This window comes from Gossypium arboreum, chromosome 8 (assembly GCF_025698485.1).
Source record: "Gossypium arboreum isolate Shixiya-1 chromosome 8, ASM2569848v2, whole genome shotgun sequence".
Taxonomy (NCBI): Eukaryota; Viridiplantae; Streptophyta; class Magnoliopsida; order Malvales; family Malvaceae; genus Gossypium; species Gossypium arboreum.
This window is the reverse complement of record NC_069077.1, coordinates 125,528,942-125,551,848: the sequence shown is the minus strand read 5'-3', so window position 1 is coordinate 125,551,848 and position 22,907 is coordinate 125,528,942. Positions and strand designations below refer to the sequence as shown.

General features: G+C 32.4%; 1 non-coding gene across 1 annotated transcript; it reads left to right on the top strand.

Annotated features, from left to right (window-relative positions):
- Window positions 1-3,549: 3,549 nt before the first annotated feature.
- Window positions 3,550-3,655, top strand: LOC128280191 (small nucleolar RNA R71). The gene has a single exon (XR_008270371.1). It is a non-coding gene; the product is annotated as a small nucleolar RNA R71 (small nucleolar RNA).
- Window positions 3,656-22,907: the final 19,252 nt, after the last annotated feature.

Sequence of the window (22,907 nt, the reverse complement as noted above, 5' to 3'; positions counted from 1 at the left end):
ATTAAAATCCAACCCATTTGTTCATAATGCCTATTCACATCACCAATCACAAGTTAGTTATCTCATATTCATCTATTCATCAATTCATAAGAATGAAACCAACCACATATACATTCATGTAACTCAAGTATTATTGTATCCATACTAATCATAAATCTCATGTACTCTTATAACATATGATCCATGTAAACCTTATAATCCATGTAACATGTAATTCATGTAAGGTATATTATTCATGTAACATGTACTTTATGTTTCATATCAGTATAATACCCGTTGAACCTTCGAAAATATCAAGTATACTCGAGTGATACACACTAAGTGTATAAATCGAAAATCTGTCAATTCATCATCATATACGCTCTTTCGAGCCATTATCGGTATGCTCCTCTTGAGCCGATAAACGGTAAGCTCAATTGAGCTGAACGGTAAGCTCTGTAGAGCTGAAATGGTAAGTCCCTAAAGACAAAAATGATAAGATCCAAAGAGATGAATGGTAAGCTCATAAGAGCTAAAAACAAATGTCAGAGCTCGACCAAACGGTAACCCTAGTGACATGTCACTTGTATCCTACTACTTTCTACGGTTCAAACGGGACTCGAAAATAAATTTGAGCATATAACCAATAGTCATTTCAATTCTATAATTCATATATATAAATTCATACAATATTCAAGATAGAAATTTTAATTATAAATATAAATTCGATTCTAATTATACGAACTTACCTCGAGTTGCTTAAATTCAACTATCGGCTAGTCGTTAATCTTTTCCTTTCCCTGATCTAAACCCGAACTCGGCTTATCTTGGTCTATATATTATCAAATTCAACATTTTTAGTAACCATTTAATTCAATTCACGCATATTTGGCAAATTACACATTTGCCCCTATACTTTTGACTACTTTGCAATTTAGTCTTTTATACATAAAATGGAAAATTTCACATTTTTAACCACAATCCACCTTAGCCAAATTATATATGGTATTATACTAGCCCATATTTTCAGTTTATTCATATTTCCAACCACAACATTTCTATCTTTCACAATTTAATCCCTAATTCTCATTTTTGTCAAAAATCACTTTATAAAACTTGTATATCTATTAACAAGCATTAATAATCTAACAAGAAACTTCAAAATACCTAAATATTCAATGATTTCATAACCTAAAATCTTTAACAATTTTAAAAAAGAAGGTACGGGTCAGCTAGATTAAGTTGAAACGAACTCAAAAACGTAAAAATTATTAAAAATCGAGTCAAAACCGTACCTTAATCTAGCTAAGAATGTGCCGAAACCATGGAAGCTTCAAACCCCTATTTTATTTCTCAAATTCAGCAATGAAGATGAAGGAAATAATATGATTTTGGTTTTTTTTTTGTTTAATATAACATAATTAACATTTTACCAAAATAACCTTAATGAATTTTAATAATTTCAAAAATACCAAGCCAACAACTTCCACTATATCATTTAAGGTCTAATTGACATGCAATGACTCTTATATTAATAAACCATAGCAATTTTATACCTTTAAACAATAGTACTCAACTTTTACGCGTTACGCAATTTAGTCCTTTTTATCGAATTAAGCATTTAAACGGTAAAATTTCTCAATGAAACTTTCACCAAATAATTATATCATACTGTAAATATTAATAAAATAATAAAATAAGTATTTTTACTTAGATTTGTGGTCCCGAAACCACTGTTCTGATTTAACCTAAAAACGGGCTGTTACTTTCCTCTTCATCATCATCACTTGGGGGGTCTGACATTAAGAGTTGTTCTAATGGGTCCTCAATAGAATTGAGTTCCCATTCACGACTAACTCCTCTAACTCAGATACTGTAGAGCACTCATCAATTGTGTTAGGAAATAATATAGATTTAAAAAGAAATTGAATGTTACCTGGTTATCTTGAACACACATTGTAAGTTAGCCCTTCTGCACATCAATAAGGGTCCTTCCAGTTGCTAGGAAAGGCTTTCCAAGGATGGTTGGCACCTTCTTATCTGCTTCAAATTCTAAAACAACAAAGTTAGTAGGGAAAATAAAATTGTTTACACGTACTAATACATCATTGATTTTTCCTTCTAGATGTACTAAAGATCGACCTGCTAATTGAAGCGTAACCGTAGTTGGTGTAACATCACCTATCCCCAACTTTCTTAATATGGACATGGGCATCAAGTTGATGCTCGTACCCAAATCACATAGTGCCTTACCACAATAAGTTGCTCCGATGTTGCAAGGTCTGGTGAAACATCTAGGGTCCTTCATATTAAGGGGTAGTCTATTTTGCAGAAATGCGCTGCACTCCTTTGTCAGAGTTACAGTATCAAATTCTTCAATTCTCCATTTCTTGGGCAGGATATCCATCATGAATTTGACGTAGTTTGGCATTGCTCAAGAGCTTCTACCAAAGAAATCTTGATGTGAAGTTGCTTGAGTACGTCTAAGAACTTCTTGAACTGGACTTTTTGTTTATGCTTCTGATGTCTTTAAGGGTAGGGTGGTGGAGGATTCTTTACTAGAATTGGGTAATTCGTCTACTGTGGTAGTTTTTCTGCATCTAATAAAGATGTTAGTTTATTAGAAATGATTGGGTCAGAAGTTACCTTATTAGATTTTATTGATTCTGGTTTTGGTGAAGTTGGATTGTCAACACTTAGTTGAAGTTCCAATTTATCTCGAGTGCTAGTTGGCTCCTCTTCAACTTCGACAGTGTTGGGCTCTGTCGTCTTTCCGCTCCTTAGAGTCAATGCTTTACAATTCTCCTTTCCTGGATTTCTTGGATTTTTTGTATCACTAGGCAAAGTGCCATGTGGTCGGTTTCTAAGTTCAGTTGCAAGCTGGCCCAATTAGTTCTCTAAGTTTTTCAATGTGGTTGTTTGGCTTTGGATTAAGGCATCACTTTTCGCTATGTATGCCTTCAAGAGGTTTTCTAAGCCATTGGAAGGTTCAACTTGAGTTGATTTCTGAACTTCTTGGCTAAATCCAGGTGGTTAGGTTGATCTGGGTTGTGTGTAAGTGTTACTAAGTCCATCCCCTTAGTTACTCCAAAAAAAATTGGATGGTTTCGCCAATATGGGTTACAAAAATTGGATTGTTGTCCCTGCCTACCTTGGTTTTAGTTCTGATTACCCATGTAATAAAAAGATTCCTGATTTGATGGGCAATCTCTGTACAAGTGCCCTTCCCCACAATATTCACATTCACAGGCTATATTCTTTAATTGATTGGGTGACTAAGTTGCAACATTGTTAAACCCATTAGTAGTAAATTTTTTAAGCATTGAGGATATCGAAGATACCTGAGGTGCAAGTGAAGTGAGGGCATCCACTTCATGTACTCTTGCGACTCGTCTTGAAGCTACTCGATTGGTTAGCCATTGGTAATTGTTGCTGGCAATTCTCTCAATGATTTCATAAGCCTTAATTTATGACTTAGAAAGGAGAGCACCATTAGCAGAAACGTCTACTACCATCGTCTTGTGAGTATTGAGACTATTGTAGAATGTCTCTAGTTGGATTCAATACGAAATTCCGTGATAAGGGCATTTCCATAATAGTTCTTTAAACCTTTCCCATGCCTCATTCAAGGACTCGCCATACATCTATTAGAAATTAGTGATCTCATTCCGCAACTTAGCATTCTTTCTAGGTGGGGAATATTTCATAAGGAATCATTCTGCTAACTCTTACTAAGTGGTAACGGAATCTGATGGCAATGAGTTCAACTAGGCTCGAGCTCTATCGCTTAGTGAATATGAAACAACTTTAATCTTTAGGTACTTCATCTAATTTGATGGAATCACTCACCTCTATAAGCAATCTGAAGTGAAGGTGAGGATCTTCAGTAGGCATTCCACTAAATTGGCCTACTGTTTGAAGTATTTGGAACATGACTAGCTTCAGCTCGAATTGCTATGCTTCAATTTCAGGTCTCCTAATACTCGAATTAAGCTCATAAAATAGTGGCAAGACATACTATCTTAAGGATCCATCCCTATCATCAGCCATAAGGATAGGGTTTTGAGATGATTTGCTCCATTTCCTTGGTTTTGGTTTTGATTCTCGAAATTCATCTCTTAGTCCTTCTTTGAGCTGCTTGTCTTCTTCTTTGTCTGAAAGTCCATTCTATTTCAGGGTCTACAAGGAGTAAGTGGATAATTTGATCAATACTCAAACACCTTAAACAATGACAAAAAATAATGAAATTAAAATTTAACAGAAAAATTAAACCAAAATGCAAAATTAACAATTTCACAAATAACGTCTTTTAAAACAATCCCCGGCAACAACGCTAAAAACTTGAGACAACAGAAATGTGCAAGTTTACAAAACTGTATCAAGTAATAAAGTGACAAGAATGTCGAGTTATCGTACCCATAGGGACTGTACAAGCTAAGATTTATGAAATGTAAAATTAAACAATTTGGTGAGGAAAAATATGTTGATTTGAAAAAGGTGATATAAAAACTAAAAATTAACTAAGTGGTCAACTAAGACAATAAAATTCAAAATGCACGATTTCTAAAAATCGATTTTAATCAATATGACATAAATGTGTTAAATCAAATTTATTCTTTAACTTAAGATTTATTGAAACTATGTTCATGTTGTTACGAATAATTTGATGGCAACTTGGTATTTTGTTAACACACAATCTTATTAAATTAATCAATATTTCAAAACATATTTCTATGCTAGACTAATTAATCAATTTTCATAAGCAAGTATAACACAGAGTGAATTAAATATATTCCTATAATAAAATCACAACAATCTTATAAGTTATGCAAGGCGATTACATTGTTCAATATATCTGCTAAATTTAACCCTCAGCTAACTTAGAAGATTAAAATGCACCAATTAAATATTGTGTCAATTAATTATAATTTCAATCTGATTGATAATTAATCCATTTTTTGCCTTAAAATTATAATGCAAGTGTAGCATGGACATGATTTTATTTAATTGAACAAATTACCAAGGCCTATAACAACACAAACATGATTTTAATAAATTAAGTGGACAGAATGTAATTAATCTAACACGACTAATATTTAAGTCATTATAATTAAATTAGGAACATCAACATAACAAGTATTCATATTCATGATCACAAAATAAACTGAAAAGAATAAGAGAAAGGAACTCGAAAAGAAATCCCGGTGATTTTCCAAAGCCAGACTAATGCGTTGTTCTTCTTCTCTGCTCGTTCTACCAATCAAAAGCCTTCATGTATGCTTTATTGTCACTGCTCCAAGGGGCGTGTTAGCTCTTTTTCAATAGGGGAAATCGGGAAAAGGAAGGAAGATTGGAAATAGGAAGACAAGAGAGTGAAAAAAAGAAGTGGAGTAGAAATGAATGAAAGATGAGAGGTGTGTTGAATGAAGAAGTGGAAGAGGCTATTTATAGTTGAATTTGGCAGCCCAAATTAGCTAAAATAGCATGGAATCCCCCTTCACATAACCGACCATGCTAGGTGGGATGAGTGTTTGGATGAACTCACTATTTTTAGCTTGTGGCTAGAAATTAATTGCAAGAAAATAGGAGGGGGTTTGAATGGTAATTAAGGAGAGTTTAAGGGCTATTTTGTAAGTGTTAAAATAAGATAAATTTAGCTGATTTTTTCAGCAAGATGGGATGGTTTGGGCTGCTCTATTGGGCTTGCCCAACCTCCCTCTTTATTTTAATTCAGGTAATTTTCTTTACTTCATGCTATTCGTTTCTTATCAATAAAAAATTAATTAGATCAACTGATTCACGAGATTCCAAAAGCATAAATTCAAATACTCCATGGTTATTTATTCCTCATCTTGAGCTCCCAAGGTGCCTCGTCAATTAATTCTTTCAAGATGATTGCAGAGTTGATTTTTCACATTTGTGTAAAACTACCAAAAATAACCTAAAGTATGCAAAATTATTATAAAACAATTAAAACTCCCAATGTTTCAATAATTGAGTTCAAATTAATTATTCTATAATAAAAGTATAAAATTTGGCAAAAATTACTTAAAAGTTGCATGCATTAGTGTTCAAAAGGTGCTGAAAAAGCCTATATATTTTTGTGTTTCAGCTCTTCCTTTGGGCCTGATCCTTGGAATACTCCGGTATTCCATTGTAACACTATAAATATTAGAACTAACCTATAAACTTGCAGTAAAACTGAGCCTTAAAAGCAGTTTCATAAATTCAGTGTTTTAGCGAGCACGCGAGTAGCTGGTCAAGTTGTTGGTGCTGTTGCTAAGGAAGACAACGTAAGATTAAGTAATTTTTAGTGTACAGTTTTAGGTAGAGATAAGTAGCCAAAGTGGGATTTATAGATTTAGCCTATCCTCTTTCTGTTTTCATAAACGGCTTGAATCCGCTTGATTTATGATCAATCTAAAGTCATGTTTGATGACAATGGTAGGTGGCCCGAAGGACCATTGATGTATGTGGCAAGCGAAAAGTCTGCTATACTTACTTGTATACTTAATCGTATATGGTGGCTAGAGATCGGTATACTTACTCGTATCTGGTGGCTAGAGACAAACAAAATGGGGAAGCATATTTAGAAGGATCAGAGGAAGATTGCAAAAAGCTCAATTCTCATGAACCACATGCCCACGTGGCATCGACAGACTGCACTTCCAGCTTTTGTCGAAACTTGATTTTCTCGCGTAAAGGGTATACACCTGGTTCGTTTTCGCAGCGAAACCACTCCCGAGACCACTAGCAGCTAAAAACAGAATACCCAACACCTTTTAGCAACCAATTTACGAGTCTAATTCGATTTAACCAATTACACATAAATTGACTTACCACTAACAAAAACAACCACGACCTTGAATCAAGCCGTTGAAGTGAAATTTTCCGCCTCACAACCTTCACCTGAACACAGATTCCATCAATTAAACACCAATTAATGGCTACCAATAAACATTGTTAACATCTCAAAACCAACCACTAATGAAAAACAAAGTTCTATTTACCAATCCAAATGAAGAACCCGTCAATTTCCACAGCACGATTGAATGACAAATTCACGAACCGAATAGAAGAAGAAATAAAGAAGGGATTTACAGAGAAGGGGAAAATATTAGAAAGGGAAAAGAAGAAGAAAATTGATGTAAAAAATTTTGGGAAAAGAATAAAAATAAAATAAAAAGATTTAATTTGGCACTATCCCACTACATCCACTAGCAACCCAACCAACTCAGAATTCCAAATCCACCGAAACTCTATCACACAACCGAGAAAAAATAAGATTCACGCTCACGCAAGGATCCGAACACAGGACCTCCAACACACTTAACTCCTTTACCACTTGAACCAGCAGGCTCATTTTAATATAGATTAATAAACAATTTTATATAAGCACACTCAACAAGGGTAGGGCTTGGGTCTAAAATAGCAAAGTTTTGCTAAAAGTAGGAATTGAACCCAAGACCTCTCATACACACCCAGAACACTTAACCACTGAAGCAGTTACACAATTGTGTCAAAATTTATAGAAACAAAAATAAATTTATCAGGGCATTACAGCCCTTCTTAATAAGCCTCTATGTTTGAAACCTTTAGTCGAAATTGAGTTCGAAACTGAACCATTCACAATCCTTAAACTTTGTAATGCACTATTGAATAGACGTCAGGCCATGGATATCGAGGGTTTGAATTACAAAGGGTTTCTCATAAAAGTGTACTCGGGTGATTAGTGAAGAGAGATTGAATTAGCTCATAATTGATTCTTGTTAAAAATCGTGCTTAACGAGAAAAGAAAAACTTGAAAGAAATAAAAGTGAGGATCAAAAGCATTGTGAGAGAAAAGAACAAATAAAGTATACAGATGCTTAAAACAAGAAAAAGAAACGAGCATAAAATAGTCTCAAAATCATAGTGCACAAAAACGAGCTAATATCAATCATCCTTTTCCACATTGTTGGAGAAATAAGGAAGGTGAGAGAAGAAGAAATAAGGCAGTGAGATGTAACGATCACATTTGGAGGAATTAGGAACAATGTTGTGTGTTATACTATTTATAGTGCTTGAACCGTTTTGCAATACCTCTATAGCAATAGACACAGTCATATAACGGAGGACTAAGATAGGGGCACATGACCTCAAACTTAGTGGAATGTATTAATAAAATATTATCAAGATAAATATTAAATTAAATTTAACATCTCATATTAATATTGAATTAATAAAATACTATCAAGATAAATATTAAATTTATTAAAATAATATTATTTTTCAAAAAGTTAATTAGAAAACAAATTAACCAATATAGTCCCACTAGGAGTAAAATTTTTCCACTGCCCTACCGCAGAAGAACCATCGTCGCTGACCATCAACTAGCCACCTAATCGCCGCTGTTGCAGCTATCATGCCAAGTGGTTCCATCGCTGGTGCCACTGACACCCCGAACCATCATCGTTCTGCTTGAATGGACCTGGTCGGCTCGTGTAACACCCCTATCCCGTCTCTATTGTCAAATTAGGGTTATAGAGTATTACCGAGTAAAACAGAACTTTTAACTTTACAACAGAAACAATCATACAAATTAGCTGTTATTATACAAAAATTGAATCTAATCATGGCAAAAAAATTACACTTATGGGCCTTAAATCAAGCCTACAGTGCCCTAAAAATAGCTTGGGAACATTCAGGTATCAATTTGAAACAAAGCAGAAGATTATGGAAAAGCTTGAAATTTTGAGAAACGGGGGTCACATAGCCATGTGAGAAAGCTCAAACCATGTGAACATTTGAAGTCAGGACACACGGCCGTGTCCCAGTTCGTGTGCCAAACCGTGTGTGCATTTGATGTTAGGTCACACGGGCATGTCATAAGCAGTGTATCAGACCGTACTACATATTGGCTTGGGACATATGGCCATGTTGCAGGCTGTGTCTCAAACTGTGTGAAACCTACACCTAAATTAATAAAGAGACACAACCATGTAGGGTGGCCATGTGTGGCACACAACCGTGTGACAGCCCGTATCCTAAGCCGTGTGCTCCATTTTAACCCTTAAAGCTAGCTAAAATTGTAACACCCCTAACCCGTATCCGTCGCCGGACTAGGGTTACGAGGCATTACTGAACAAAAACAAAATTCCAAACATTCACATATTTATACGAGTCATACTCATAAATATATTAAGCACATGGCTAATTAAATATAATACATGCATTATTAATCACATTGTGATTACGAATCATACCTCAAATTTTAACCAAATCCATGGCATTCAAATAAACATATTTTCAACCCAATAATCATACTCTTAACTAAATAATAATATCACAAATCATTTATTCATTATCAAATATATTCAAACCCATATACTTTCATTATAAACCAAACCATTATGGAAAGTTTCATTCAAATACACAACATGTACATGTATATATATATATAATTATCATCTTGTTAAAATTCACATAAATCCCATAGTACATTATTACTCAAATCACTATTCATTTGGTAAATATCTTTATCTCACTTATAGTCTATATTAAACAACTAATCACTTTAAAAACATATACACTTTACATGCAGACTGAATTAAGTTCTATTCATTAACACAAAATATACCCTATATCATGCCATTCAAAATATGAATTAAACAAGCTTAATATATAAATTCGCATTTATAATTAACCAAACATGTACCATAACCGAATTGTCTAACCACATTTACACATACCATAACCGATTTATCAATTACAACCAAATCCAATAATCACTTTCAAGCTATTTCCAAATCATAAAACACCAATCACATATACTTTTCATTCATCTCACATAATATTAAACCATTGCCAAACATAACTATATCCAAACTTTAAAGATAAGCCATATTCGCATGGCTCAATATATATACATATTCAAAGTTGAACAAAATACATATTAGCCTATACATGCCATAAGTTCGAAAATAAACTTTTAATAGTACCGAAAGTTGACGATAGTGTGGATGCCTTCGATAAGGATCCCCAAGCTCGTGACTTACAACCAAAATCTATAAAACAAAGTAACCAAAACACACAGAGTAAGCTAACTTAGCTTAGTAAGCTTTAAGCAAAATAAACAACTCAATTGATAATCAAAACATTCAGCTATTTGAATTATATCAATAATATTACACTTTAACACATTAAGATACCTTGGCCGAATGTTCAAAATCAAATATATGTCACCACATATATATATTTCCTATATAGCCGATTATACAAGAGCAAATATATTATCACATTGGCATTTACAAGTATGGTCGAATATACAAAATTCTTTATGAACTCACATGTGGCCAAATATATAAAGGTTATATAAAACAACATATGAAACCTATAGTTCAATTTCAATATAACATCGCATATGGCCGAATGTGCATATTCAAAATAACTTCACATATGACCAAATACACAAATTCAATATAAACTCACATGTAATCGAATATTCAAGTTCAATATAAGCTTACATATACTTACCTATGTGGGCGAACATATACAATGCCATTCAACTCAATTTCACTTGCTCAATATTCATAGTAACTTGAACTCTTATAATCATAAACTTGAAAACAAATCACTGGTATAAAATCTGCTAGGCATAAGCCTAAATTACACACTGGCACAAAGCCTGCTAGACCCAAGGTCTAATATTTATTCACCGGCACTAAGCCTGCTAGGCACAAAGGTCGATGAAAGTCACCAGCACAAGGCTTGCTAGGCTCAAAGCCCGAATATCACAAACATAAAATCATTCCACAACATTTTATATATCGGATCGTATAATATTCCATGTAACACATACACACTTTCAGAGGTTTTGATATCATTCAAATACAACTCAATCACATTAATTCATTGATATTTCTCATTCGGCTAACCTAATAATACATTGTAAAATTTTGAATCGTCATAGTAAATCAATCTATGTTCAAAATAAACTATGTTTAACTTCTTAAAGACTTACCTCGGATATTGACAGATGTTATAGTTCGGCTCTTCGACTATTTTTTTTCCTCGATCCAAATCCAATTTCTTTTGTTCTTGATCTATATAATTTCAAATTAACCTCATTTAAACACAATTTCATTCAATTTAATCCAACAACACATAAATGGAAAAATTACCATTTTACCCCTGATATTTCATAATTTTACAATTTAGTCCTAAATGCATAAAACACAAATACTCAAAATCTCACCACATCATAGTTAGGCCAAATCTTCCTTGTGCTTATACTAATCCATATATTTCATTTATTTTGCATTTTAATCCTTCAATTTATTATTTTTTCAATTTAATCTTAATAACTCAAAATCATCAAAAACTCTAATACAAAACATGTTAATCTAAAACATATTTTTGAGATTTCATCATCAAACATCACAAAACACAAATATTCATCAATTGCATAACTCAAAATATTCACCAAAATAAAAAAATTCAAGCATGGGTCGGGTAGTATTCGAGCAACAATCTCAAAAACGTAAAAATTATCAAAAACCAAACAAAAACTAACCTTGAATTAAGCCTCCAAAGTGCCGAAGTTCCAAAAGCTTTTAACTTCTTTACTTTTTTTAAGGTTCGGCCAAAAACTTGTATATAATGCATGTCTTTTAAATTTTTATTTTATTATAATTCATAATATTTCATAATTTACTTTAATAACCTTTATAATAAAATAATAAACCATAGTTTAATAAGGCTACAACCGTCCAATGTATATTATCATGGGAAATTTGCAACATAAACACTCCATATTAAAAAGCCACTAACAAATCAACCTTTATGAATTAAACTATCAAGTTTTCATTTTACGCGATTAAGCCCTTTTTATTTAATTAAGCACACAAACAATTAAATTTTCATACGAAAATTTCACACATGCAAATTCATATATAATAAACACAAAAAATAATATTTAAATATTTTTCTGACTCGGATTCGTGGTCCCGATACCACCGTTTTGATTAGGGTCTAAATCGGACTGTTACAACTCTCTCCCTTAGCGATTTTCGTCCTCGAAAATCTTACCGATGAAAAGGTTCGGATAATGCTCTTTCATTGCATCCTCTAGCTTCCACGTTGCTTCTTCAACTCCATGTTTATGCCACAATACTTTAACCAACAGAATTGTCTTATTTCGCAACTCTTTAATCTCACAAGCCAGAATACGAATCGGTTCTTCCTCGTATTACATATCGGGCTTAATCTCAACTTCGGTCAGACTAATCACGTGTGAAGGATCGGATCGACATCTACAAAGCATCGAGACATGGAATACATTGTGGATCTTTTCTAGCTCAGGTGGCAACAGCAGTCTATACGCAACTGGCCCAATTCTCTCGATAATCTCATATGGTCCAATAAATCTCAGACTCAATTTGCCTTTACGACCGAATCTGAGTATTTTCTTCCACGGTGAGACTTTCAAAAATACTTTATCCCTGATCTGAAACTCTATGTCTCTACGTTTCAAGTCTGCATACGATTTCTGATGATCTGATGCTTCTTTCAAACTTTCACGGATTACTTTTATTTTCTGTTCGGTTTCTTTGATTAAATAGACCCCGTGTATCTTATTTTCACTGAGCTCAGTCCAGTACAAAGATGCACGACATTTACGACCGTACAAAGCTTCATAAGGTGCCATTTTGATACTCGATTGAAAGCTATTATTGTACGCAAATTCAATCAGAGGTAGATATCATTCCTACGTACCCTTAAACTAGAGAATGCAACATCTCAACATATCATCAAGTGTCTGAATAATTCGCTCGGACTGACCGTCTGTCTGGGGATGAAAAGCAGTGCTAAAATGCAGTTTAGTACCTAATGCATCTTACAGTTTCTTCCAAAACCATGATGTAAACCTCGGATCTCTATCAGACACAATAGATATAGGCAAACCATGTAACCTCACGATCTGGGAAACATACAATTCAGCCAGTTTATCAAGTGAGTAATCTGTACGAATCGGAACAAAATAAGCAGATTTGGTCAATCTATCAACAATAACCCAGATTGCATCTTTCTTGCTCGGTGTCAATGGTAAACCAGATACAAAATCCATCGTAACTCTATCCCATTTCCATTCAGGTATCATAATCTGCTGCAGCAATCCAGAGGGTACCTGATGCTCACTTTTACTTGCTATAGACTAAACATTTCGATACAAAGTCAGAAATGTCTCGTTTCATACCTTGCCACCAATAATGCTGTTTCAGATCATTATACATTTTCGTACTCCCCGGATGAATAGATAATAATTGACTGTCGCGAGCTTCATTCAAGATCATCTGAATCAACTCTGTATTTCTCAGAACACATATTCGGTTCCTGAATCTCAAACAATCATCAACATCAACTCGAAACTCTGAATCTACATTTGAATCACATTGAACTCGTTTCACTATCAAATGGTTGTCAATTTTCTGAGCTTCACAAATCTGCTGAATAAATAATGGTCTTGCTTTTAACTCAGCTATCATCGCACCATCATCTGACATAGCTATATGTGCATTCATTGCATGCAAATAAAATAGTGATTTTCAGCTTAAAGCATCAGCAACCACATTAGCCTTTCCCGGGTGATAGTCAATCACAAGTTCATAGTCTTTTAGTAACTCTAACCATCAGCGTTGTCTCAAATTTAAATCTTTCTGAGTCATCAAGTACTTCAGACTTTTGTGATCGGAATAAACATGACATTTTTCACCCAACAAATAATGGCGCCATATCTTTAATGCAAACACGATAGCTACCAACTCTTGATCGTGCACCAGATAGTTCTTTTCATGCGGTTTTAATTGTCTCGAGGCATAAGCTATAACTTTGCCTTCCTGCATCAAAACACAGCCCAAACCATTTAAAGATGCATCACTATAAATAACAAATTCTTTACCCAGTTCTGGTTGAACTAACACCGGAGCTTTAGTTAAAAGAGCTTTCAACTGATCAAAACTTTTTTGGCACTTTCTGACCACTCAAATTTAACATCTTTCTGCAGTAGCTTCGTCATCGGAGTTGCAATCATAAAGAAACCTTTCACAAACCGTCTATAGTAACCAGCAAGTCCCAGAAAACTTCTGACTTCAGAAACTTTTCTAGGAGGTTTCCAATCGAGTATAGCTGAAATCTTACTCGGATAAACCCGAATACCTGATGCTGAAACAACATGTCCCAGAAAGCTAACTTCGTGTGACCAGAACTCAAACTTACTAAACTTCGCATAAAACTGTTTTTCTCGCAAAGTCTGTAACACAAATACTCAGCATGTTCGGTTTCGTTACGAGAGTAAATCAGTATATCATCAATAAACATAACTACAAACCGATCTAAATACTACCTAAAGACCCGATTCATCAAATCCATAAAAACAACAGGTGCATTAGTAAGTCCGAACGGCATAACTAGAAACTCATAATGTCTGTACCTCATTCGAAAAGTAGTTTTTGGCACATCGGAGTCTCTGACTCGCAACTGATAATAACCCGATCTCAAGTCTATCTTTGAAAACACTGAAGCCCCTTTTAACTGATCGTACAAATCACCAATCCGTGGTAACGGGTATTTATTCTTTATAGTCACTTTATTTAGCTGGCGATAATCAATACACATTCTCATAGTTCCGTCTTTCTTTTTCATAATTAGAACTGGTGCACCCTAGGGAGAGAAACTCGGTCGTGCAAAACCTCTATTTGTTAACTCGTGCAACTGTGCTTTCAATTCTTTTAATTCAGTAGGTGCCATCCGATACGGTTTCAAAAATAAAGGTACGGGTTAGCTGAACTTATTTATAACAATCTCAAAAACATAAAAATTACAAGAAATAGGTGAACAAATCACTTAAATGCAAGAAGATTGATATAACCAAAGCTTCAAAGTCTTCCATGGAGGTTTCTAACTTGGTTTTCTAGTGGAAAATCCACTAAAGAAGACGAGCACCTTTTACTAAATTCCCATTAACTGAACATACATTTTCACTAAATTCCATCCTTAATCCATCCATATAAAATTATTATGGTCTAAATACCACATAGGTCCTCTCTCTTTTGCTAATAAAACCATTTAATCATTAAAATTCAATAGCAATTAAATTTTACGTCTTTTACAAATTAGTCTTTTCCTTTAATTAACTAATTAAATATTAAAATTTTCAAACCGAACCTTTACATACCTAAATGATAACTCCATAAATATTTAATAAAAATATTTAGTAGCTCGATTTTCAAAAATGAGATCCTGATACCTCATTTTCTGAAACCACTTGACTTTCAAAACAACCACTTACATTATCCATTTATATCAATTAGCTAAAACTCTTCAAATCAAAATTCAATATAAAATTATAATTAACTCATATAATTTAAATGCTAATTATTATGGATTTACTCGTCGGATTTGTGGTCCTGAAACTATTGTTTTCGACAGCACTAAAAAACAAGTTGTAATAGTTCAAACGGTTGGCTTAAAACTGCTGGCCCTATGCCCAAACTACCCATTTTTCCCGATCGAAAGGTGACTGCCTAGGCCAGTCATTCGCACGACTTGCCACACAGGTGTGACATCCCTTAGCTAGGCATTTGCACGCCTAACCTGGTGCTACTGATAGGGTTAGCCAAAACCCCCAGTAGGCTGTTCGAACAACTTGCTGCCATGCCTGGGACAAATTAGCCAGGCATCATGTGCCTGGATGGTTCGATAGCCGATTCAGTCCAGTCCAACCACCAGTTCGATTGTCTGCCTTATTTCACACATCGAACCCAATTCAACCAATTTTGGGTTTCGGTCTTGATTTTTGGTTCTTAGGTCCAATTTTCGATCTCGAGTCCACTTTTCAAGTTCAATTACCCATTGAGCTAATTGCCTAACTTGAAAATTAATTTCCAAAAATATCATATTTATTTTAATTAATTTGATTAATTTAATTTTACTTTATCAAAATTAATTTTTGAAAAAAAAATCTTCAATCAAATTCTTTAGTTGAACAATCCTCATGATAACATAATTTAATTCCACATCGAATAAATCGACTCTATTAAATTATTTCCAAAGTCGTAGAAATTTTTCTGATTCAAATGCAGTTCGATCGAGCTTTTGTTGTGTTAGTGAATGGGCCAATTGAACATATACAATTAGGCTTGAGTAATTGCAATTATGTCGAGAAGCATTATTTCGATAATTCACAATTTACTTAATCATGGAGTCAATCCACAAGAAGTACCATGATTGAAAATTCCTTATTGTATACTATTTACGAAAGCAATTTATCCAACTGCTTTGTCGAATGACCTCATCATGTGTGTGTTACCTTCATATGATATCATTGATTCTTTTGAGTTAAATCTGTTCACTCAATACAATCTTATTTTATCTCGTTGTCACCATTGTGTCTTCTTAATAATTAATATGATCACTATCAACTAATGACCGTGATAAATTGTTTGTTCGAGAACAAGTAGCTGTTGCCACGTTCTATATTTATCAATCCACACAATGCAAATAAGAGGATATCGTTAACTCTTTAATCAAACTATGAATTCCATTATTGCTAGTAAAGTCATTCCATACACAAGTCATGTACCCAATATACTGACTATCAACTTGACCATCTTTAGAGCATAAGGCTCCACTTATATCAAAGCACGTGAGTTACATACGCATGGTCAATGACTAACACAGGATTTAGAAAAGTCACACCATGAATGTCACAAGTGAATTAATTCACAAACGGATTTAGAATTAATTCAACTTGGGTCCAGTCCAATTTATCATTCTTCCAATTAGTATATCTGTATCTCTACCCGTGGAGTTAACTACTCCAATAGCCAAGACTAGTCATCTCCCTAATTGGAATTATAGACAACATAATAATCCTTTTAAGTATTTGAATCAAATGCTCACTCTGATTATTTTATGAGATTATGGGCTCGTTTAGATTATCTACTGAATCTACTGAAGTAAGTTGTCTCTCTCACAATGTAAGCATTCTTACAGTGCCACTTATCATCAGTTTGAACTAAGACAATCAATGGGCTAACATTTGCTTGTGACAATTTCACTATAAATGCAAAACATGAAAGACAGAAACACAATAGATATAATAGTGAAATATGAAATTAATTTTATTTATTCATAGTTCAAATACATAGAAAACAGTTGCATGTTTACTGCAATATGGGTACATTTCCCAACAATTGGGATTGCCCACAACCCTTTTAGAATTTAGGCTGCTCACAACCCTTTAGGAATTTGAGCTAATAAATCACTCTATCGATGACCCTATGGCTTGCCAGCTATTCCCCAACTACATCTCAATATTTATATGCATATCAAAATCATCATTCAAAGTTTGTGGGTAAAGATACCATTATCTCAATATATATTCATACTTGATTATAATGACTAATTAATCTACGAAAGCAAATTGTAATTGAATTATAAAAGATATATGGCGTCTGTCTGTCTTTTCCTTTCCTTTCACATTTGACGTTCCAATGTTGTCTTTAACTACATTCAATAATACAATTACGAAAATGTCATTAATTACAAAATTCAACAGAAGTCAATGAAATCAAACATGGATGCATTTAATTCAATTAAATCATTTAAAACCCTAATTATCTAAAAACTCTTATATTATGATTTACTCGATCAAATTTGAATCCAATTTAATAAATATAATACAGGGACCTCCAAAACTTATTATTCAAATAACAAACTCTATTAATTTTCATCTTTTACAATTAAATCCCTAATATCATAGAATTCATCATTTAATACAAATTTAATTTAAGTTTAAATCAATATTGCATAACACAATTTTACCAAGCTCTTATTACAATTCCATTTATCACTAAACATGCATAATTTAAATTCTTAATATCAAAATTTTCTAAAATTTTCAACCAAAATCAATTAAAAATCATCATTTTCAAAATCTATAGCATGGGTTACCATTATCTAACATTCCCTATAAAAAATCTAACAAGAATTAAAAGAAAAGCTTACCAATTTTTCTTGTTTGGCTTACGGCAATGGTGAAAGAGTTAAGGGAATTTTCTTTCTTGTTTCTTTTGTTATGGCCGAATATGCACTAAACTTTTAAATATGTTTTATTAGGAGGCCGGGCAAGCATGTTTACCATTTGGTTAGTGATAGTTTTGATATTAGATAAATTACTTAAGGTAAGCTATAGATTTAGTCACTTATGTATAATTTAAATTATGTTCTGGTCATTAAATTTTAAAAAAATTATGATATAATCATTAAAATTATCAATTTGTTACGTTTTCGTCACTGGATCATTAACAATGTAATGAAAAACTAACGTGACACGCTAAATCATTTTTTCTTATGAAAATTTTAAGTTAAATTACATAGTTAATCCTTAGATTTTTTTCTTTTTTAGCAATTATTTTTTCGTTGGCTTAATACACATTTAGTCCCTCGATTTGGCGCTTTATTTTAAGTTAGTATTTATGTTTTGGAAAATTCTAAAAATATATTTTTATAAACCATTCTTATCCTCCTTTTATTCTTTTTTTTAATTTGTGACATATGAAAGGAATGGAAAGGAAGGAGGCTTTAGAAGTTTTTTCTTCTTTTTGTTTTTCATATAATCTATAAAATTGTTGTCATATGTAAGGTATCAAATGAGGTAATAACACTCAGAGTTTGACTAATATATGAATATGTAGTTTAAAATTAAGCCTTTTGAAATTTATCATTTTTTATCTTAGGTTTGGTTTCCGATGGAAAATGTGTGATCATATCATTTACATTAACTCAAGGAGATTAAAGTTTTAGATTTTGATTGTGACAAGTGTCAATGAAAGCAAATTAACCAAACAACTATTGAGTTTATCAAGGAGTTCAAGTTATGGCCCTTTCAATGATTCTGCTTTGTTGTGCTTTCCTAGTGAAACTTTGTATGTCTTAGGAATTGTTATATGTTTTTATTACCTTAATCAATATTTATAAATTCATTCAAGCTTACATTATTGAGATAATTTCATTTAAATCTAATGTTATCAGATAACTTCGTTTAAAAGGTAGCTCATCAACTAAGTTCAATTTCTTTCCATTTTTTTCATTTTTAGAAAATTCTAAAAATATGTTTTTGTAAATTATAAGGATGAATTTGAGAGAATGTGCCAAATTTAGAGACCAAACATGTATTTATGTAACAAAAAAAAGAAAAAAAATTAACAACAGTTAATGACTTAGTGACCCAAAAATAAATCGATAATATTAGTGATCATATCGTAACTTTTTCAAATTTGGTGACCAAAAATGTAATTTAAACCATACATAAATGACTACATATGTAGTTTACCCATTATTTTATAATTTGAGTTGGTAAATTAAATTATTTTTATTTAAATTTAATTACAAAAATATGTTAATGCCTTATCCTATGATCAATGTGCACATAGAGAATTGAGTAAATTGGGCTTACCTAATCCACCAAGATTAACTCAATCTCCAAATTATTTTAGAAGACTTGTTCACTAGAAACCTGATGACTCAATAAATACTCTAGTAATTTGTAGTTTACTAAATAAATTTGAACTCTAAGAGATAAATTGTAACGATGCAATTTTTAGTGGTGTTTGAAAAAGTGGTTTTGAGACTCTATTTTCATAAACTGAACCCATAAATATTTTTAATAAATCTTTACAAACTTATTTTATAAATGAATTGAACTTTGGATAAGTAAATTAGCCAAAGCTGTGTTTAATTAAGGTTTAAGGACTAAATTTATAAAGTTTAATTGTTATAGATTTTATTTAAGAAATGAAGTGAGGATTTAAAATGCAATTAATCTAAGGTCTAAAGTAACAATTAGACCAATTAGAGTTAAGGCTAGTGCTTAAAGATTATTAAATTATTTAATTAAAAGTTTATTTAATTAAAAATTATGATTTAATAACTTATAACATTATATTGTATATTATAATGTTAGTGGAGGAAGACGACATTATTCATCATCATCTTCCTCCCAAAATCGAAGCAAAAGAAAAAGAAAAACCTATCGAACATTGGAAGCTTTTGCCCTAATTGTATGTTCAATATAATCCTTTTTTTATATAATTTTTATGTTTTTGAGATCATAGAAGTTTGATCTAGTTAGTTCATGTACTAATTTGTAAAATTTCTAAAATTTTAGAAAGTTTCCATCGATTATTTCTTGAAGTTTTAGGTGTTAAATTGATAGATTTTAAGCTTAGATGTGAAAAAAGGATTAAATTGTAAAGCTAATTGATAGTTTCGTAACATAAAATTGAATATAGAAATAAGAATAGGAGATTCCTATTGGACACTAGTGAAATTGAATTTTAATTTTGAGTTTTAAATTAAAAGTTATGTTAGTCTCGGTTTTAGGGGCTAAATTGAATAGATTGCAAAATTTGTACAAATTGATAATTGAATGTGAATTGGGTGATAATTAATAATGATATATATTTTAAGTCAATCCATAGCTAACGTCGACCCAAATTCATGGAGAAGGAAAGAAAAATCCAAAGCCGTCGATGAATAGCTCAGAGTTTCCAATTTGTATTTCTATGACGGAATTGAATGTTTATTCATTATAACTAATGTATGTAAGTGATTACGCATATGATACAATAATGTTGTGAGTCTGAATAAGTTTATGCGTATAGATGTGGTATAAAATGGTTAGGTAATTTGTGAAATTTATTGTGGAATGGAAAAAGAAGAATTCGGTAGGAAAATTGTATGTGGATTGATTATTAAATTGATTTGAATTAGGTGCATACATCTGCATAAGTTTGTTAATATTATCTTAAATTATATAAATATCACTGAGTTTTATTACTCAACGTACGGTTTGCTTTTTCGTGCACAGGTTGTCCCAAATGAAATCTCGTGCATTGACTCTAGCATTCAGTCAAGATCCCGGACTTGACAATGTTTGTATAAATCTCTTTTGTCAATTACAAGGCATGTACCTAAGTTGAGTCAAGCTTGGTAAATATAGTTATGTGTATATGCACTTATGGTTAATGGTAAATGTTAGGTTTTGGTGTATGCATATAGCACATAATAGAGTTAAAGGTAGTTTGAAATGGTTAGAAATGTTGAAAACATATATGTATATATATACATAAATTTGGTGGAATAGATAAAGTATAAATGGTGTAAACGGTTCGTAAGTAATTAGGTAATGATCTAATTGTTAGATATGGTATGAATTTGCATGATTAGAATTTATATATATGTATAATGTTGGCTAGTTAGCTTGGTTTGTAGATGAAGCTTATGTATGTGGTTGAATATGGTATAAACATAAATAAATGGTTAGTGCCTTGTTGACATAGGTGTGTTTTGATCATGTTGGAATGTTTAGATAGGTGAATTGGTACTTTTAGGATGTGTTTTAGCATGAAGCAAAGTGATATATGGTTATGTTAAATCTGTGTTCATGATAGGTGAAAATGCTAAGTTAATGGATGATTGAATTTTTTAGATTGATAATGAATGTAACGCCCTCTACCTAACTCGAATTACCATATCCAGATATTGGATGTCACAACACAAAATATTTAACAGAAATTTAAACTACCATCAAAAATTATATTTAAACATATCTATTATTTCTTTTGAACTGTTCTTTAATATAAAAGAGGTTATTATACAATTACATTCCGGTTCTAAGTAATGTACAATGATACAATATAAAACTTTATTAAAAATATACTATTTGTGGCATAGAGAACTATACGTCATACTCCTAAGATGTCCTCTATTTGCATAATATCCCAACTTGTTGCTATCCTAGTGCATTCCTAGCATGGTCCTTTTTGGCGTACACATTCTACAGCAAAGCCTAAGATAAGAACAAACGCTTGTAAGTTCACGCAACTTAGTGAGTTTTAACCCAAATTTCTTTGAAACCTTTCCTGTTGAACTTCTCATCTTGAAGATCTTATATATCATCTTTTTCCTTGGCGGATACTTCCCTATATCGATGTATATATATTCATCCACTTCTTTGCTTGACTAATCTATTCACAGAATCATCCTTTGGACTAATTCTAGAATTCATTACTCAATACTTGCAATTAATATGTACATCTCCAAAAGAATATCCATACAGAACCAACCTTCGGTGAAATATTCTTCAAATAGACATAGAATACTTTTTTCCTCAGGATGGTTACTCACAAACACTATTCTTGGGAGATAGTAAAACTAGAGGATCTCTTAAGTTGAACTCTATATTAATATTAATTCTGGTATATTCTCGTATTGATTCTAGTAGCTATCAGATTTCCAATCAGATCATATCCTAAATCAACCCCCAAATCATAACTTATTCTAATAATAAAACGTTCCAGATCATCTAGTAGAATTCCAGATGACTATGTTACATAACATGAGAACGCCCAACTTGACAAATAGCTTAGATTCTAGATTGCTTCAAAACGAAACATGAAAAACAATTTAGATTTGGCGATTACTATATAACTTAGATTATTTCCTTAAATAGTGTAGACAAACTCAGGTCCAATAAACACTTAAACCTTTCATAACTACAAATATGCCAATTTCATGTATTGATAAACTAATATCGCGGATACACCCTTTAGATAATACCACTGGAGACTCTTTCAGAAGTTTTACTTTGATCATATTCAAATTCTACCATAAGACTAACGAAACAGATATATCATTTAATTACCAATTCTCTACCATCACATTAGTTAGCAGAAAAGTCTCGAAGTTTAACCAGATCACGACATCGAAGAGTTCGACTAGACTTCACCACAAGGGTGTTATAGAATGCATAACATAAATATCACAAAATAAGCCACACAGGCTTCATTGAATATGCCATAAAGGCCTTACAAAACATGCCACGA